The 20003-nt window shown below is 46.1% G+C and overlaps 1 protein-coding gene across 2 annotated transcripts in view; it reads left to right on the forward strand.

The window, feature by feature from the left end:
• The window catches only part of LOC147612849 (uncharacterized), a 60475-nt gene extending 44119 nt beyond the window's left edge, over positions 1-16356 (forward strand). The window contains exon 2 of one of the 2 annotated variants that reach the window (XM_086782132.1): positions 16100-16356. The gene's annotated coding sequence lies outside the window, so the exon portion shown is untranslated. The remainder of the gene's footprint in view (positions 1-16099) is intronic. The other variant, XM_086782131.1, reaches the window with a different exon arrangement.
• Positions 16357-20003: the final 3647 nt, after the last annotated feature.

The following is a 20003-nucleotide window of genomic DNA, read 5'->3' on the forward strand; positions in this document are numbered from 1 at the left end:
CTGTTTTGTGGCTGATTGGTGGACTGTTTTGGATTGTTCGGGAAGAGGAGAAGCAAGAGGACGGCGGGCTGATTTGCTGGACAGCCACTTGTTGCAGGTATCAGTTCTTCTTTGTTCCCACCCACCCACCCACCCACCCTTTTCAGAGTACATCCCCGCAATGGCAGATCTGTTAGAGATGGCCGAGAGACATGTGAAGATCCCGACACTCCCCACGTTCCCGGTGGACCGTCAGTTGGACGGGAGCAACTACGGCATATGGAAGGTTATGATGGAATCTGTTCTGGAGTCTTACGATCTCGCAGATTTCGTCGTTGTTGGTATTCCATGGCCGGAAGTAGAGGAAGGGGAGTTACCGTCAACCCGAAAGGACCGGGAGGCCCAGACACAGATGTGGGATCGTGTCAACGCCAGGGTCCGTTCATTTATCTTTCTACTGCACACCACAGGTAATCAACCATGTAAAGCATATGACGCTGGCCAGAGGTATATGGCAGCATTTGGCCTCTCTTTACAACAGGGTATCGCCCATGAAGAGGATTTCCTTGGAAGTACAGATGCGGGTTATGAGCCCCGCAAAGTCGTCGATGATGCGGGAGCATATTAACAAGCTGCAGGCTCTTCAGCAGGAAGTTCTTCAGGCTGGGAAGGAGATATCGTCAGAGGACATGGCCATAACGTTGCTGTCACATTTTCCCTCTTCGTACTCAGCATTCTACTCGTCGTTGATTGCCAGTGGGCAGGCTCAGCACCATCACGTGGGAGGAGCTTGTGCCCATGGTCCTGGACCAGGAGGAACGATTCACGAACCCTCCTCAGGGTGGAGGTTCGGAGGCCTTAACTGGCCAACAGTCGAAAGGCCGTAACTCGGGCAAAGGGAAGGCTTCATCGGAGAAGTCTTCTGAGAAGAAGTCCGACGCTGACCGCGAGAAACTAAAGGCAGAGAGGACCTGTAATGATTGTGGCGAGAAAGGCCACTACTCGAGGCAGTGTCCCAAGCGGAAGACTGAGAAGGGTGAAGATTCCTCAGCAACAATCATGAAAACTCCGGCTTTTGTGCACCTGGAGGTGATGGACACCGATGTTTCATTTTCTTCAGGTAGGGAGGAGATTGGAGGACTCTCCGCAACGGAAACTCGGGAGTGGATTCTCGATAGTGGTGCTTCCAGGCACATGACTCCTTCCCGTTCCGGTTTACAGGACCTCTGCAGGCTTTCTGGTCATATTCTTACTGGGGATACGTCCACTATCCCAGTTCACAGTGAGCGCAGGTTGGAGATAGTTCCCGATGGCAGAGGGGGGAAGCATTCCTCCCAGGTGTTGTATGTTCCGGCACTTGGTTTTCATCTGTTGTCAGTGCATCAGGTTTGCAAGACTGGCGTACAGGTGGAGTTTGATGAGCATTTTGTTGCTCTTCGGGACAAAGCAACAGGCCAAGTGGTTTGGGAAGGCGGAGTGGAGAATGGAGTTTACAAGCTTTCAGCACTCTCTCTACCAGGTCCTCAGGTTTGTGATGAGTGGCAGTCTGGTAATGGCCACTTGTGTGTGGATACGCTGCAGGTGCGGGCTTACCGGGACCAGATGGTGGATAGCTTACCAGTAGATGGCAGCAGTTGGCAGGAACTTTCCAGTACTGATGTTGGTAGTTCTTGTGTTCGTCAGTCAGAGGAAGCTGAACAGGTTACTTATGCTCTGAGGTCTCGTAGTGTTCGGGACATGGAACTTCCAGTAGTTGAGGATGTTCTTTCCACGGGGACCTTTCGGAAAGCCAGGCAGGTGGCAAGTGCTTACTTGCAGAAGGAGGTGGTTTCTCCAGGCTTTGTGGTTCCGGATTCAGAGGGAAGGGTTGACAGGTTTCATCAGGTTTCCAGGGCTTGTTTGTGCACTGTAACAGGTGCTGATTCTTGTGAGCAGTGTGATGCCTCTTTGACTCAGAAGCAGGATGGTTCATTGATCTGGTTGATGGACACCAGTTTGGACGAGAGCTTCCTGCTGAGGCAGTTGAGCTCATGGTTGCAGATGTCCCTTTGGAGGCAGGATTGCGTTTCCTGTGGTTTCTGCGGCATGCGAAGGATCATGGACTGTTGTACACAGGAGGGGAATTGTTGGATGGAGTCCGACTCCACGGTTGGAGTGACTCGGTTTGGGGAGGAGATTCGGACACGAGGAGATCTACTTCAGGCCCAGGAGCAGTTTTTCGGAGCAGTAAGAGGCAGTCATCTTTTGCCTTGTCGCGGACAGAGGCAGAGTACCGGGTTGCTTGTGATGCTACTTGTGAGGTGGTGAGGATGCAGAGGTTGCATTGCAGGTTTGGGCTTCCATTGGAGGAACCCATGGTTATCCAGAGGCACTTTGTTCGTGAACAGATCGTTGCTGATGACATCTTGCTAGAGTTCTGTTCGACGGAGGACAGTACGGTGGACCTCTTCACGAAGTCGCTCTCTCAGGATTTGCTCGGGCGGCACCCCAGCTCCCAGTGGTTGGTTTCACAGCCAGGAGCTGAGAGGGGGTGTTAGAAGTCATCTCCTGTCTAGATTTATACACCAGGGCCTTTGTTGTGGGTGTGCCCGCCCTTATCAGGTGTTTTATCATTTTTCCTCACTCCCCGCATTTTTCCCCTATTTTTTTCCATTTTTCTGTGGCTTGGGAGGCAGCCCATGTGCTGGCCGACTGTTGAACTGGTCCACGATTGCATCTGGGAGGTGGCCGACTGCTGTTGATCTGGCCGACTGGAGATGTGTCTGGTCGTGGAGTTCTCAGGGCCAGTCGGCCCGTTGTAGGTAGCCGACTGCACACGTGGGGGCATATAAATAGGCCCCCAGTCCCTGTACCACACTTGTATCATATTTGGGATCTTCTTGTGTATATCAGAGCAGAGTTACACGCCTACTTCTCTCTCTCTTGTGCTGTTTTTGTGCATGCGTTTTTTGCTCTTGTGTTCCCAGATCTGGTCATCATCTCCGCTACGTATTCTGACAGTGAGGTGCTGCGAGGTCATGGTCAAAGCTGAAAACCGGGCAACAACATCATAATCATCCTCTTTCTTGAGGAATTCTTTCTTGAAGACGTCTTCGAATTGTGCCCAAGTTGTTGGCTTAGGGTTGAGTTCCTTCCACCAAAGCAAAGCTTTGCCGGACAGGAAACTTGCTGCTAACTGGATCTTCTTTCCATCATCATATGGATGAAACTGAAAGTGAACTTGCCACTTATGTAGCTACGTGTCCACGATCTCCTTGGTGCGCTGCTTTTGCTCGCCCCCGAATGGTTCCGGAGTAATGTTGGGGCCCAAAGCAGAAGCCAAGGTATCCATACCCGAGAAAGTAGAGAGGGTAGTGGTCAATAGAGCGATGGAGTTCTGCAAAGCTTGGATCTGGGCTGCGATTTGTGCCTGACGTTCCGACGAAGAAGCTTCGAGAGCTACTTTGAACTCTTGGAAAGCCTTCGCGTTCCACAAGGGGCTCCAACTCCGATTCTTTGGTCGACATCGTGAAGAGGGCAAGTGGAGAGAAAATTCAATCTTTGCACAAGGAAAGTGCAAGGGAACTTGAGAGCTTGAAAACTTGAGAGATGTGTGGCAAGAAGCCCACTTAAGGGGTTTATAAAGATAGCCCCGAAAGCTAAAAATCCCCAAAAGCTATCCTTAGCTTTTGCTTTTGCTTTTGTGTTTATATATATATATATATATGGATATATATATTCTAGACTCTTTAAAAAAAAAAACAGTTGTAAACCTTAGAGGAGGAGTTTTTAAACCTTTTAAAAAAAAATTAACTAAAAAAAAAAAAAAACGAAAGCTCAAAAAAAATGTATGCTTTCCTTGTTTTTTTTTCTCCTCCTGGATTAGACCCGCCGGCGTGCTGCTGTCTGCTGACGTCAACCTGTTGCTGCCGTCGCCAACCAGTGTCGGCGCCTGATGTGCTGACGGCGTCTGTGTGTCGCCGGTATCTGCGCGCCAGCCTGCGTGGGCCTGGGCATCACGACAGCGTGGCCCTGGGCGCCTGTCCGCCTGGCCTAGGCACCTATGTGGGCCTGGCCGCTTGGCTTGGCAGGCCTTAGGCTGCCTGGCTACGCACCTGCCTACACGGCCTAGGCCGCTTGGCTACGCACCTGCCTACACGGCCTTGGGCGCCCGCCAGAGCAGGGCCTCTTTCGACCAGTATGCAAACCCGCCAGCATGAATATGCGATCTAGCACTTCTCTCGCTCTCTCTCTCTCTTACGCGTTCGCGTTCGCGTTCAACCAAAAAAAACATTGTGCTTTTTCTGTTTTCACTCCCTGCAGTTCATGCGACTGCACAAACGAGTCTCTCCTCTTCTTTGCAAAGCAAACGACCCTGCCATCTACCATCCCCATCAACATGGGTCTCTTTGATGAAGAAAAAACACATACTGAATCTGAAACAGCAGTATGCACAGAAAAAACAGCAAGCTTTTTAACACATACCTTTCTTCGACCTCATCTTCTCTACCTACCGACTTGCTCGTTCACGAGGTATGCTCTGATACCACTGTCAAATCCCCACGGATCTCCTCGTGATCGTTCTTGGTTCGAGACTCGAAACCTGCAAACAAACAAACAAACAAACAAGGGGGTGCAGGCCTGACTCACCTCCCAACCATGACAGCCGTGGGCGAGCCCACAGTCTTGGCTGTCCCCACCAAGCCACGAGCTGAGCTAACTAGGTTGACGTACCGACCAATCTCCTCCTCGCGACGTCCCATACTGCCACAAAGCTGCCCTTGCGGGCCTCGAGATTGCTGCCGGCCTCGGCTGCATAAAGCAGGTGCACGTCTGCACTAGATCCAGGCTCCAAGACCATAGAGCTCTCACAAACTTGCGAGACTCTCTATATGCCAATAACTAACCTTGGCCACCCTTTTATAGGCTGTTGGCCGGTCATCAGGCGTCCTCACTTGGGCGCCCGCCCGTCCATATAGTTGGGTGCCTGCCCGTCAGTATATCCCTAACTCAGCTCGTCAATCAGCCTGCCTAGCTCCAAGCTTCCCCAAGCCTCGAAACTAGTCTTGTGTGCGTGTAGCACACGGTAGATACACACTGTGCACATGACATCAGATCCTCCGAGATCTTGCATTTGGCTTATCTACAGTCCACAGCCATTCTCTCTAAAGTAATAAAGCAAATACTATCTCGTTATCGGGATAGGGGGCCCTTCAGTGGGTAATTCAGGACCCAATCTGGTGTACAGTTCTCATTTCTCTCTGTCATATCTCTTTAAAGTTTGAAGCATTAAAGTGGATTGCTAAACTCATGAAACTCAGGATACAGAAGACTGTGTGAGCATTTGTGTGACAGGATCCTTCCAATACAAAGACTTCCGCTGCATATCACAGAGAGGCAAGGGCCAAGGCCCAAGCCTTAAGGCTGCAAACCTAAAGGCCAAGGCAAGGGCCAAGGCTCAAGCCATCCCCAAACGGCCAAGCCAACAGCCATAAACGGCTAGAAACGGCGAAGTGTCCCCAAACGGCTAGAAATGGCCAAAAAAACGGGCAAAGAAACTGGCGGAATGCGGTGCAACGGCTCCTTGCCGCCCCCCCATAGGCCGTCCCCCACAGCCGTCCCCGTTCCTGAAGGCGTCCCCGTCCCTTGTGAGTAATGCTTCCAAGGGGACGTCTGTCTGTCCGTCCCCTGCCGTCCCTGTCGCCGGTCCGTCCTGTTTCGGCATCCCTCCATTCCAAGCCCTCGTCCCTTCCGTCCCCTGTGACTATGTTCTCCATGCAGCCGACAACAGCTTTTTTTGTAAACGAAAGGGGCAACTGAACACGGAAAATCTAATCAATCATGAAATCTGAAAATACACACATGGATGCCAGATAAAACAAGATGACAAAGCTGCACAATACACCACACTAGGGGCCAGAAGATGGGCTGAAACCCCCCCCCCCCCCCCCCCCTTTTATGGTTAGATTACGAAAAAGGAGTCTGCTTCCAATACAACTTTGCAGGGTTCACCATTGGCTGCACCTGTTTCTTCTAATACAATATGAAAACAAGAAAACATCACATAATCTGAATTTGTTGACAATTCTCAGCACAAGTGAGCATTCCCGGCATCAAGCACATGCAGGACAACTATGGACAGCCCACATCAGCCCGAGACAGCTCAACATCATCATTTTCCTCCTGTCTGGCTCATAAAGCAAGTCGACTAGCCCTTAGTAGCCATAGAAGAAAGCGACCAGCAATTGTGCACAAGCCTGCAAACCTCCGGTTGGAAGGAAAACTGTCTAGAAGCCCACGACCAGCTCTTCCTCCCTGTTTTTAACCTCTGTCCAGCCTCTTTTCAAGCTGTAAATCAGCTGCCCAGCAGTGGAGAACATGCAGCAAGAGTCGGCCAGCTTCTCCCATGCATCCAGTGAACTTCAGTCGTGATGGATGGCTGTAGAAACTTGCCAACAGGCTGAAAACCAGCTGACCGGCCCTCATGCACTCCTGAAAAGCATGCGCCCCCCCCCCCCCCCCCTCAATGTGGAGTTTTTGTTAATATTGGAGGCTCCCTTGCTGAAAATAGCCCACACGTGTGCTTTTCTGGTCCAGAAAGGGGCGCCTACATGAAGGGAGTCCAAATAATGTCCAGTGCTCGGTCTTTGGCCCCCACGTGTATTAAATAAGTCTTGCTCAATGTGTACTCACTTATAAGTTGTCCGGTCACTTATAAGTGAGTGTGAACCTGCACCCATAATTATTAATATGTGAACTCATAAAGCTATAAATTAAGTTTTTGGGAATACTTACCACCTACAAAACACATGTAGACCACCTATCAGTCCCAAACAGGTGTGCACATACACGTCTAGAGGGTGCCCAGGCGTCCTCAGCCCCATGGACAACACAGGCAGAAATCTCAAGCATTGTCCAGGCAAACAAGACAATTCATCCAAAGATAAAATAAAAGTCATGCACACACATGAGTGCAATTATATTGGAAGAAACACCCATCTGCTCAGTTGTATCCGCCCGATAAAATGTCCAGGGCTCATGATCCTTCCAAAACCTTCCCAGAACATAAATACACAAGATCTCCAAGATAGCTAGTCCTAGAGACTTTCATGTAAGGCTCCATGGCCATACATGACACCATGTGAGGCCCCACAAGCCACATGTACCATCATGTCAGGCTACACCAGCCATACATGTACTGTCATGTCAGGCTCCATATGCCACACAGACACACCATGTGAGGCTACACCAGCCATACATGTATGTCATGTCAGGCTCCACATGCCACACATGAACAATAGAAAAATAGAAGCTAATTTTGTGGCATTCCCCTTGGCTTCTAAGCAGTTGACCGCAACTGAAAAGCTTCCAAGTAGTAGGCCTTCAGAAGTTTCGAATAATCCTCAAAATAATCCTTGTCCGTCCATTTTGCATCCATAGCCGAATAGTTTTTAAACTTCACAAGATACCTGCGCACTAGCTTGCCACCTGCATGCTTGCGCTCTTTATGAAAAACTATCTACTCAAGTTGCAATACCTCCTCTAGTTCATCCACTTCAGGTGGATCTTCCAAAACTGGTTCCATAGGAGGTGGTCCCACATAAGGCCTTAACAAACTGACATGAAAGGCATTGTGGATTTTCTAGTGATCGGGCAATACTAATCTATATGCCACTTCATTTATTTTCTGCAAAATTTGGAATGGCCCGTAATACCTGTTTGAAAGCTTAGGAAACCGGCCTTCCTTACTTGGCTTCTTCCGAAGACGTGCTTTCTTAAACTTTAGCAATATCCAATCACCTTCCTTGAAAACCACCTCTCGCCTGTGTTTGTCAGCTGCCTTTTTTTGTTGAGCTTGAGATCTTTCTATGGTTGTCAGAACCTGTGCAAATGTAGTATCCAAATCACGGACATACTCATCTGCTGCAAAGATTTCATCTTTTGTTCATAAGATAGGTGGAAGCACCACCTTGCCATAGACTATCTCAAATGGAGCCTTATTAGTTGAAGAATGCAATGTGTTATTGTATGCAAATTCAACCAATGACAAATACTTTTCCCAATCTGACTTCTGCTCAGATACATAACATTTGAGCAAATCAAGCACAGCTGAATTTGCTATTTCACTCTGACCATCCGTTTGAGGATGATAGGCTGATGAAAAACTCAACTTTGTGTCCATATTATCAAACAATGCCGGCCAAAATAAACTGGTAGTCCGAGGATCTCTATTCCCCACAATAGACTTGGGCATGCCCACAACTGATGAAAAACAGTCGGCCAGCAGCAAGAGTGCCCACGACTGATAAAAACCCAGTCGGCCAGCACTGTACTGCTCTTGGCACCCTCTGGCAGCCCTCCCAAGCCTCATAAAAAATGGGAAAAAATAGGGGAAAAATACGGAGAGTGGGGAAAAATGGAAAAACACCTCATAAGGGCGGGCACACCCACAACAAAGGCCCTGGTGTATAAAACTAGACAGGAGATGACTTCTAACATCCCCTCTCAGCTCTTGGCTGTGAAACCAACCACTGGGAGCTGGGGTGCCACCTGAGCAAATCCTGAGAGAGCGACTTCGTGAAGAGGTCCACCGTACTGTCCTACGTCGAACAGAACTCTAGCAAGATGTCATCAGCAACGATCTGTTCACGAACAAAGTGCCTCTGGATGACCATGGGTTCCTCCAATGGAAGCCCAAACCTGCAATGTAACCTCTTGCTGCTCCGTGAAACTGCTCCTGGGCCATAAGTAGATCTCCTCGTGTCCGGATCTCCTCCCCAAGCCGAGTCACTCCAACCGTGGAGTCGGACTCCATCCAACAATCCCCCTCCTGTGTACAAGAGTCCATGATCCTTCGCATGCCGCAGAAACCACAGGAAACGCAATCTTGCCTCCCAAAGAGACATCTGCAACCATGAGCTCAACCGCCTCATCAGGAAGCTCCCGTCCAATCTGGTGTCCATCAACCAGATCAATGAACCATACAGCTTCTGAATCAAAAAAAGGCATCACACTGCTCACAAGGATCAACACCTGTTACGGTGCACAAACAAGTCCTGGAAACCTGATGAAACCTGTCAACCACCCCCTCTGAATCCGGAACCACAAAGCCTGGAGAAACCACCTCCTTCTGCAAGTAAGCACCTGCCACCTGCCTGGCTTTCCGAAAGGTCCCCGTGGAAAGAACATCCTCAACTACTGGAAGTTCTATGTCCCGAACACGACGAGACATCAGAGCATAAGTGACCTGTTCAGCTTTCTCTGACTCACGAACACAAGAACTACCAACATCAGTACTGGAAAGTTCCTGCCAACTGCTGCCATCTACTGGCAAGCTATCCACCACCTGGTCTCGGAAAGCCCGCACCTGCAACGTATCCACACTTGAGTAGCCATTACCAGACTGCCACTCATCACAATCCTGAGGACCTGGGAGAGAGTGTTGAAAGCCTGTAAACTCCATTCTCCACTCCACCTTCCCAAACCACTTGGTCTGTTGCTTTGTCCCGGAGAGCAACAAAATGCTCATCAAACTCCACCTGTATGCCAGTCTTGCAAATCTGATGCACTGACAACAGATGAAAACCAAGTGTCGGAACATACAACACCTGGGAGGAATGCTTCCCTCCTCTGCCATCGGGAACTATCTCCATCCTGCCCTCACTGTGAACTAGAATAGTGGACGTATCCCTAGTAAGAATATGACCAGAACTTCGCAGAGATCCTGTAAACCGGAACGGGAAGGAGTCGTGCCTAGAAGCACCACTATCAAGAATCCACTCCCGAGTATCCGTTGCGGAGAGTCCTCCAATCTCCTCCCTGCCTGAAGAAAATGAAGCATCGGTGTCCATCACCTCCAGGTGCACAAAAGCCGGAGTCTTCATGATTGCTGCTGAGGAGTCTTCACCCTTCTCGGTCTTCCGCTTGGGACACTGCCTCCAGTAGTGGCCTTTCTCGCCACAATCATTACAGGTCCTCTCTGCCTTTAGCTTCTCGCGGTCAGCGTCGGACTTCTTCTCAGAAGACTTCTCCGATGAAGCCTTCTCTTTGCCCGAGTTACGGCCTTTCGACCGTTGGCCAGTTAAGGCCTCCGAACCTCCACCCTGAGGAGGGTTCGTGAATCGTTCCTCTTGGTCCAGGACCATGGGCACAAGCTCCTCCCACGTGATGGTGCTGAGCCTGCCACTGGTAATCAACGACGAGTAAAATGCTGAGTACGAAGAGGGCAAATGTGACAGCAACGTGATGGCCTTGTCCTCTGACGATATCTCCTTCCCAGCCTGAAGAACTTCCTGCTGAAGAGCCTGCAGCTTGTTAATATGCTCCCGCATCGTCGATGACTTTGCAGGGCTCATAACCCGCATCTGTACTTCCAAGGAAATCCTTTTCATGGGCGATACCCTGTTATAAAGTGAGGCCAAATGGTGCCATATACCTCTGGCCAGCGTCATATGCTTTACATGATTGATTACCTGCGGTATGCAGTTGAGGAAAATAAACGAACGGACCCTGGCGTTGACAGGATCCCACATCTGTGTCTGGGCCTCCCGGTCCTTTCGGGTTGACGGTAACTCCCCTTCCTCTACTTCCGGCCGTGGAACACCAACAACGACGAAATCGGCGAGGTCGTAAGACTCCAGAACGGATTCCATCATCACCTTCCATATGCCGTAGTTGCTCCCGTCCAACTGACGGTCCACCGAGAACGTGGGGAGTGTCGGGATCTTCACATGTCTCTCGGCCATCTCAAACGGATCTGCCATAGCGGGGATGTACTCTGAAAAGGGTGGGTAGGTGGGAACAAAGAAGAACTAAAACCTGCAAGTGGCTGTCTAGCAAATCAGCCCGCCTTCCTCTTGCACCTTCTCTTCCCGATCAGCCCAAAACAGTCCACCAATCAGCCACAAAACAGTCCCCCTCTTGCTCACACAAATCCCAAGACCTATCTAGAGCCTAGGGCTCTGATACCATGTCAGAATATGTAGCGGAGATGATGACCAAATCTGGGAACACAAGAGCAAAAACGCGAGCAGAAAAACAGCACAAGAGAGAGAGAGATGTAGGCGTGTAACTCTGCTCTATATACACAAGAAGATCCCGAGAAATGATACAAATGAGGTATGGGGCCTGAGGACCTATATATACCTCCCTGGAAGGGCAGTCGGCCAGCACTAAAGTGCCCACGACTGAAGAAAGAGGTCCCACGACTGCATAAATGCAGTCGGCTAGCAAACCGGTGCCCACAACTAATGAAAAACAGTCGGCCAGCAGCAAGAGTGCCCACGACTGATAAACACCCAGTCGGCCAGCACTGTACTGCTCTTGGCACTCTCTGGCAGCCCTCCCAAGCCTCATAAAAAATGAAAAAAAATAGGGGAAAAATACGGAGAGTGGGGAAAAATGGGAAAACACCTCATAAGGGCGGGCACACCCACAACAAAGGCCCTGGTGTATAAAACTAGACAGGAGATGACTTCTAACAGCCATGATGTTTGAAAATCTAAGCTAAGAACAACTTTGCCATGTGCTCTCGCTTGATTGTTTTCCTCACAGGAATAAAGTGTGCTTGTTTGCTAAAACGATCTATAATAGTCCATATAGCATCATTTCCATGTGTCGATTTCGGAAGATCCATAATGAAATCTATAGCAATGCTTTCCCATGGTTCCTGTGGAATGGGTAAAGGCTGAAGCAAACTAGGTGTCTTGTGTCTGTCAAACTTGACTTTCTGGCACACTATGCACTCTCGCACATAAGCTTCAATATCCTTGCGTAGAGCTGGCCAAAAGAAATATCTTTCCAAAGCCTGTGTAGTAGCCAGAATACCACGATGACCAGCATGTGGCGGCGGAGCATGACACTCTTCCATAACCTTTTGGCGTAATTCACGCACTACACAAATACGATTCTGCATCATCAAAAACCCATCTCTAATCGAATAAGATGGGACAGCAGTACCATGATTCAAATCAGCCCAAATAAGCTGAAAATCAGTGTCCAAAGGATACATATCTGGCATCCCTAATAAGTCCTGGTGGTGGGAGGTAGTTACGGCATGCACTTGTGGCCTACGTGACAAAGCATCCGCCACCAAATTCTTCTTGCCCGGGGTATGCAAAATCTGAAAATAAAACATGGATAAGAAGTTTGCCCGCCTTAGATGCTTTTCCGAGAGTTTAGGCTGTGTAAGAAAGTGCTGTAAACTCTGGTGGTCTGTTTTTACCATAAATTCAGCCCCCAAAAGATAATGCTTCCATGTTTGAAGGGCATGAATAACGGCTAACAACTCTTTCTCATAAACCTGCAAATACAATTCCGCATGTTGTAGGTGGCGGCTTTCAAAAGCCACTGCATGTTCCTCTGGGTTCAAAACAGCCCCCAAGCAATCTCGACATGCATCGCACTCGACCACAAAAGGCCTATGCAAATCTGGAATAATAAGAACTGGCCCTGATATGATGGCATCCTTTAGCTTCTGAAAAGCTGTCTTTTCGGGTTCCGACCAACGGAATGCTACTTTTTTCTTCGTTAGTTCATGTAACGGTGAAGCTAAGAAAGCAAAGTGTCGAATGAATCGACGATAGTACGAGCATAAACCAATAAAGCCATATGGCTGTTGGGCTTGGCCATGGGGCCTCCTTGGCCCCTAGGGTGGCCCACAAGGCTACCCTCCTTGTAGGCAAGGGCATTGAGCCCTTTGGGGGGGTCCACGGGGCTGCCCCTTTTGTTTACCTGCACATATACCCACAACAGGTATGCTATAAGACCTTCTAATTCTATGACTAGTGTCCCAGGTAGAGCCTGACACACCTCTACATCATTCCAAAGGGTGACTCACAGTACGGACTAGCATTGCTCCATGTGCGGGACTTGCACACCTAACCAAGACCATGTACGGGACTTGTACACCTAATTGTGGATGCTTAGAGTGGAACCGTTGGTGACTCGTCTTGGATTGGGGCTCACATGGGACCAATTACCACTCATGTTCTTGCACCTGTTGTATAGACATGTCCACGTGGCATTGAAGTGCAGGATGCACGTGACACTAAGCACTTGCCTTGAAGTAGGTTGTAACATGGGTGCTTAACTTAATGGAGATTAACGCAAAAACATTGATTAAGTTGTATATTAACGCAGGGTGGACATGCGGGGATTTGGTCAAGGAATATATATATGAGGTGGACTTGATCTTTGAAACCTTGTGTGAACACCTTAAGTGGGTGCCTGTTTTTAACTCCCAAAAAGAGGGGTTTGTGGTATTTTTGGAGGGGCTACCACTTTTAACGATGGGAAAAGCAAGCATAGGCTGGAGATAGAGGAGGGGGTTGACTCTATGAAGGGGAAAGTGATGCGCAGATCGGGCAGTCATCTTTTTAGCATATGTGCTCTCATCCCTCAGCAGGCGACCAGTTCTATATATATATCTCTCTCTCTTTGCTGCGCTTATCTGTCCGTATAGCAGTGTCGTACAACTGCCGCCTCCAGGGGAATAAACCGTACTGTCTACAGCTCTGCACCCTCTCCTCTTTTGCTGGCCGTACGCAACGCGCAGGGGCTGTCGAATCTCGTTCTCCCTGACTATACAGTGGGCAGTCAACTGGGTATTTGTCTTCTCTCTCTCCTGACTCTGGCCGTACAGAGGAATCGCAAGCAGAGCAGCATACTTGCTCTATCTTTTTTTCCCTTTTCACGCCGACTGAACCTACCCATACAGCTGTACGGGTACCGTGCCACTTCACACGTGTGGAGGGTGGCTGTGTGCAGGCTATACGACGAATCGGTGGTGTCAGAGGTCCCTTTATCTCTGGCATATCTGGTTGATCTTGGAGTTGAGATTTGGGACTGTTTTGAGGACTGTTTTGGAGGAATCCAGGACAGTTTTGAGGCTCAGTTTTGGCACAAAGTTCGGGGTAGCTCTTGGCTCCGTACCGGGCTGATTTATGAGCTGATTTGGGGACTGTTTTGTGACAGTTTTGGACAGCTTCTAGAGGTGTTTGCATCTTGACACCGGATAGATTATTTGAACAAGATTTGTGTTGATGCTTTGTGGAAAGATTTGGTGTTGTTCACACCCGCACCTTGGTATCTTGTAAAAGCTCCTATGTGAATAGAGAAGTTCCTACGGGGGTTGGCCGTTCCGGCTCAGTGTTGTGTTCCTTTTAGCATAGTTTATGGTCATTTCCGCTGCGTTTTCATATCTTTGTTGGGCATCTGGAGTGTCTGTACATCGCTCCGGGTTCCCGTCCGGTTACAGTTCACCCTTCGTGGTGCATCAAACTATTGTGCCCTTTGACCATATGGCTGCTTGGACATTAGGTTACCTATTCAGCTTTACACCTGTTTTGACTGTTCTAGAATATTCCTGACTATGTCTGGCACCCATCTCTTGCCCAATAATTGTCCTGGACATTTGGTCAATGAATAATCAAGTGTATTGTATAAAATACATAGGACAATGCATGACCTGACACGTCAATGAGCTAGACCTAAATGGCAACTGGTTACAACATGCTCTATGTTCATCCAAAAGTTAACTTATTGGTGTGTTCATGCCCATTTATGCCGACGTGGCACCCTAGTACAATGGGTGTACGTGACAGTGAGGCAACCTACAACTATGGAGTGGCTTATAGTAAGGATCTATGAGATATATGCTATGATATCAAAGGTACAGCCATTTGCACCTCAGTTTTGAGAAAGAATGGAGACATCCAATAGAAGATTTGCAAAAACATACTCAGAATGCATCGAATACCCTAAACTACTGATGCATATCACAAAGAAATTAAGAAGAGAGATTCTACTAGAGAACATACAGCTTGCTGCAACTGCTTTGTGGGAGGAAAACAGCAAATCCCTAAATCTCATTGTGGAGGTCAAATGCTGTCAAACTTTACTCAAGTTGCTTGCAGGAGATGCACTTCTGCTGATCCCTGGGGCTGAGTGTATAAACTGAGAGTGGTGGTACATTTAAATAGTCCCGAAACTGGCCCATGCGCTGTTTGGCCTGGTCAGGCCACAGACTTCTACACCTAGGCACCCAAATTTGCTGCACGGCCACACCCAGCTGGATATCTGGCCATGCAAAAATGCTGTCCAGCCTTGTGCTGCTGCTGTAGGCAGTCTGCCTACCTTCTGAAGCAGGCCCTCAACCCTGTTGTATGGGTTGGATGTGAAACATACACATGAGGAATTAGGGTTTCTGACCTAAACCTGATGTGCATAAAGAGGGTCTTTGAACCTGCTTTAGCCTGTAATTATTGCAACAGTACAACCTAGATAAATCCAAGACCTCATGAGGAGGGGGCTAGCTCACCATCCAGCGGTTCCAGCCACAGCTTCTCTTGGGATTGAGGCCAGTCCAACACCTAGCCATGATTTCTCACCAAAGTTAACTTGTCCTGCACCCACGGAACCCGCCCTCCAGGTGTTAGAGCCTGGCAATGGATTTTTCCAGGTCTCGACTTCCCTTGGGTTATCCCAATTTATGAAAGTCCCCCATTAGTGAGCTCCTTCACTTACTTTTATAACCCCCACTGTTTAGCCTTATCATTGAAGATAAATTAGTTGTCCTTTGGGGACATGACAATGTGTGTCCCGCCTCACAAGATTTTACTCATTGTTGCATGGATTCGTGGAGAGAACATAACAACGCAATGTGCAAGCTGCTAGTAGGTGTATATGCCCAGTGGGTAAGGGCTCCCCCCTTTCCTTTGGTTTGAATCAGGCTATTTAAGCCATCAACAAGTGCCCAGCTTCCAGCACAGCAGTTGTGCAATTTAGCTTAAACGCAGACGTTTTCTGCCGCCTTCTGTTTTCTTTTAGTCACTGAAAACTGTAGTCCACCAAGCGGTTGCAGCTAGCTGAACTTATTTTTTATTAGCATGTGTTACCTTTTTGCCCAATTGACTGAATTCTGTGTCCAAACAACATGTGTTACCTTTTTGCCCAATTGACTGAATTCTGTGTCCAAACAACACTTGCCTATGCAAGGCAGAATCTTAGCTTTGGCCCTCTTTTATTCCCCTCCTTATTTTTTTGTATTGATTAGTTAATCAAATTTTCGGTTCCTATTATTCCAATAAATTTTGTTTTAGTTTTTGCAATCACAAATGCATTTAAATGATAAAAAGAACAGCTATTGTATATTCAGGTGTCATGTTGAGGAGCGACGTTTGCAGAGAAACCTTCATGTGGAAGGAGGGCTCCCACACGCAAAAGTCTCCTGTTGATGCTGCTGCTTTCCTTATATGGGTCTCACTCATCTAACACACACAGGAACAGTCGTTGTTTATTCCCTGGATTCTTGCAGCATAGTTTGAGATGTCATTATAGATAAAAACTTTCATCTCCCTTATTCAACTCTTATCTTAATGGCATGGCTTTCCATCTAAAGTTCCTTTTTAAAAACTTTACATTAGTCTTATAATTGAGAGTGGCTTAAAGTTGATTCATGAAATTTTGGGGGAAAAAAAAAAGGCAATTAACTTCGAATTCCATGAACTTCTTGAGAATGTGTAGCTCTACCTATGGTATAAGTTTTGAAAAGTAAATTCACTATTACTAAAATTACGAAGGTTAACATAAAAATATTGTAATAGCTCTATCTCAAAGAGATGTGTACAAAAAAAAGTCTCTTTAGTTGATGGAAGGTGCATCTCAATGGACTAAATATATGTAGGAGATTTTTTTGTATTGCATTTGTAGTGTCCCAAGAACTTAAAAGTTAATTTCAAAGTGAAATTTTGAATCTTCTTTGCAAAAAGCATCTAAATGATGATCATAAAAGATAAAATTTTCAAAAGTATGTTGGCACTCAATATGTGTTTTTTCAACTATTATCTCGTGTTGAGAGTATTTTACTAATAGGAATTTCTTTGAAAGAATAAACTTAAAAGAGAAATGAAATTTCTACAAAAGTCTCTAAAGCCCACAAAAGTAAGTTTTTTCTTTACAAGACTAGTGTTATCATTGTTAAAAAAAAACTATTTTGTGGCTTTAGCAAGTTTGACATATGTTTCATTTTGTCTCATGATGGAATAATCTCATATGTGATCCGAACTTCAGTGTCCTTTACATTTCCATAAACTTCTCAATCTATGACTTGGTCTAGATAATCACATTATCATTAGCATCTTCAAAACTAAAATCAATGCTTGCAAGTCTTAAGTAAATTATGTTTCATCCATTGAGTTTTTGACAAAAGTGCATGTACATTTACTCTTTGATTACCAAATTTTTGCTTTCATTGGGCACTTAAACTTTTCTCGTACGATGTCCTTATTAATGTCTTTATGTAGCAAGCCAATACTATCTTATATATATATATATATATATATATATATATATATATATATATATATATATATATATATATATACATTTTTTTAAAGTTGATGGTTTAGTTTATTATTAAAACGTATCATATTAATGTTTTTGATTTTTCAATGATTATGTTACTGAAACTTTTCTACATGTTGTAATTATTATGTACTATGGTTGAACTTAGTTCTTGTATATAGACTTGGTAAGACTTAGAGTTATTTTTATACTTTATGGGTTGAAGTCATGCATATAACTATCACTAAAACTAAATTTTTGGGTAATAAGGCTAAATGTATCTTTGCATTTTTTTTGTTTGATTTAGGAAAAGAATTTGTAAGCAACAAGGTAGTATGAAGACACTAAGATTCATGCTTTTTTTTTCTTTTGGAGGGGTTTTTTTTGCCATGGCTCGTTTAGGTTATCACTTGATCCAAGGATTAGCTTAGTAATTATTATTAGGAGTGGAATTTACTTTGAAAGCATGAGCATTGAGCTCCATTAAGATGAATCGGAGTGTTTTTGCCCATGCATTTCATAAATGTTTCATGCATTGTGGAATTGGTAGATTGGAATGGAAGGATGCTAAATCATCAAAAAATAATAAAAGACCACTTAATTGCTCACAACGCAATCTTTAAGTAGGATTAGTGTCGTTAATCATACCTCATCAAGTCTTAAAAATCATAAAAACCATATTAAAAAAATAGGACAAACTAGCTCTCGAGTAGCACACGTGAGCCCACAGTCCCATGCAAAAAGACATGAGCCTTGATATGTGAGCTTGCAGCCACCATGAGGCTAGAGATGTGAGTCTAGAGATAGGTATACCTAATATAGTATGGACCAATTCTTACTACCATAAAGACTCGTATGGACACACTTACCCATGTCCTTAGAAGATTTTCTTATCATATAATCTGTACCAGCTATACAAATTCAAAAAATTCTTATCCTTTACAATTATTGGAGAATTAAGTACACTTATTATCCAATAATTGCACACACCCTATCATAGGCGCAATTCCTAGATTTTTCGTGTCCCACAGGAAGGCTCATTTCATATAAGGAAAGTACGCGAGTCAAACTTATAGAAAAAAACGCGAGCAGATGTGAGTCTAGAGGCGTGAACATACATACAGGAACTTAGACACGCGATCCTACAGACGAGAGCTTGGAGACGTGAGTCTAAAGGCATGAACCTGGACACCTAAGCTAAGAGATGTGAGCTTGCATACGTGAGCTTGGATAGGTGATTAAGAAAAAAAGAGATCAATTTTTAAAAAAACTTCTTTGAAACCAATTTAAAACTTGCACCAGAAACACCATGGGCCTTTGATGCGAACTCGATATGGACTAATTATTGAAAACGATCAAATCACACTTTCTTAAACCCACCAAGCTTTTGATCCCTTCATAAGACATGTCCTCATCCACCACAACAAGCCCCCAACCTCACGGCTAGGTGGTTGGTAGAGGATAAGTGCCATTCGAAACCACACATGCCAAACCCTACGAGACAAGAGATCCCATACCTTCTTGAAACATAGAGTTTCTTGCAACCACTCCCTTATGTTCCACCAACCACCACATAAATGCACAGATTACATGTTGAGGTTGGTGTTTGAAAAGGGAAAGGGGTTTGCGAGAAACATAGAACCTAGCGGCTCAAAGTTGGGTAAAATCAAGTCAATCCACATCTCAAGAATGATGACCAAATTTGATTGAACTGTAGATCCTATTTAATACCTAGAAAAGTTTGATCAAATGTGTGAGGCCATGGGAAGGATTGGTGATCCCACCAAGACCTATTCATTCAGACTTTGCCTTGAAGGCAAAGCTGGCTAATGGTTTATATCACTAAACCCGCATGAAAAGGCCAACTACAAGGTCTTGGAACACATTCTTATTATGGGATTATGAACCAATGGTGGAGCCAGATGAGGCTCTATTGCATAGATCTATAACCTTAAACAAAAGGAGAGGGAAATCCTGGGGGACTACATTGCTAGAACCAAGTATCTCCACATGAGACACAACACTCGCGAAAGACTAGATGACTTATCACTCATCGATCGATTTATGATTAATCTCAAGAGAAAGAGGCTTTAGGATCCTCTCTAGCCAATGCCAAAGCAGCCATTTGCGCTACCACCCCCATACTAAATGTATCTCAATCGATGCATAACCCAATGCTCATTTACCAGAACACTAGGCATATACAAACCACCACTAATGCCATATCTACCTTTGGTATTACTACCCCAATTGGTTTCTCCTAGAATTGCACTAGTACAACAGTACTCAGTGACATTGCCAACTAACTCCAAAAGTCCATAACATCAGATCTATGACTCGTATGAGTAATATGATTCATATGGATATCCAGATCATCCTCCAGCAGCCAGATCCTCCAGCCAGACTATACCTTTGTGTTCGAAGCCATGGTGCAACAAAAAGCGAGAGATCTCAACAATATGGCACGTAGGCCAATGTTTCCATTGCAAGGGCTAACATCGTGTTACCAACAATGAGTCCTCATAGAACCATCATACCCAGTGCCCTAACTCCACCCCCGAATCCAATACCAAATGCCAATGTCATTCCATATGGAGGCACATGTTACAATTGTGGATTTGAACATGCCTTTAAGGATTATCCTAACAAAGTCACAAATACCCCAGTGACAAGATCATCAACCACTTCAATGAGCCTTAACT

This window comes from Cibotium barometz, chromosome 44 (genome assembly GCF_041138505.1).
Source record: "Cibotium barometz isolate CiBa-2024 chromosome 44, ASM4113850v1, whole genome shotgun sequence".
In the NCBI taxonomy this organism is placed as follows: Eukaryota; Viridiplantae; Streptophyta; class Polypodiopsida; order Cyatheales; family Cibotiaceae; genus Cibotium; species Cibotium barometz.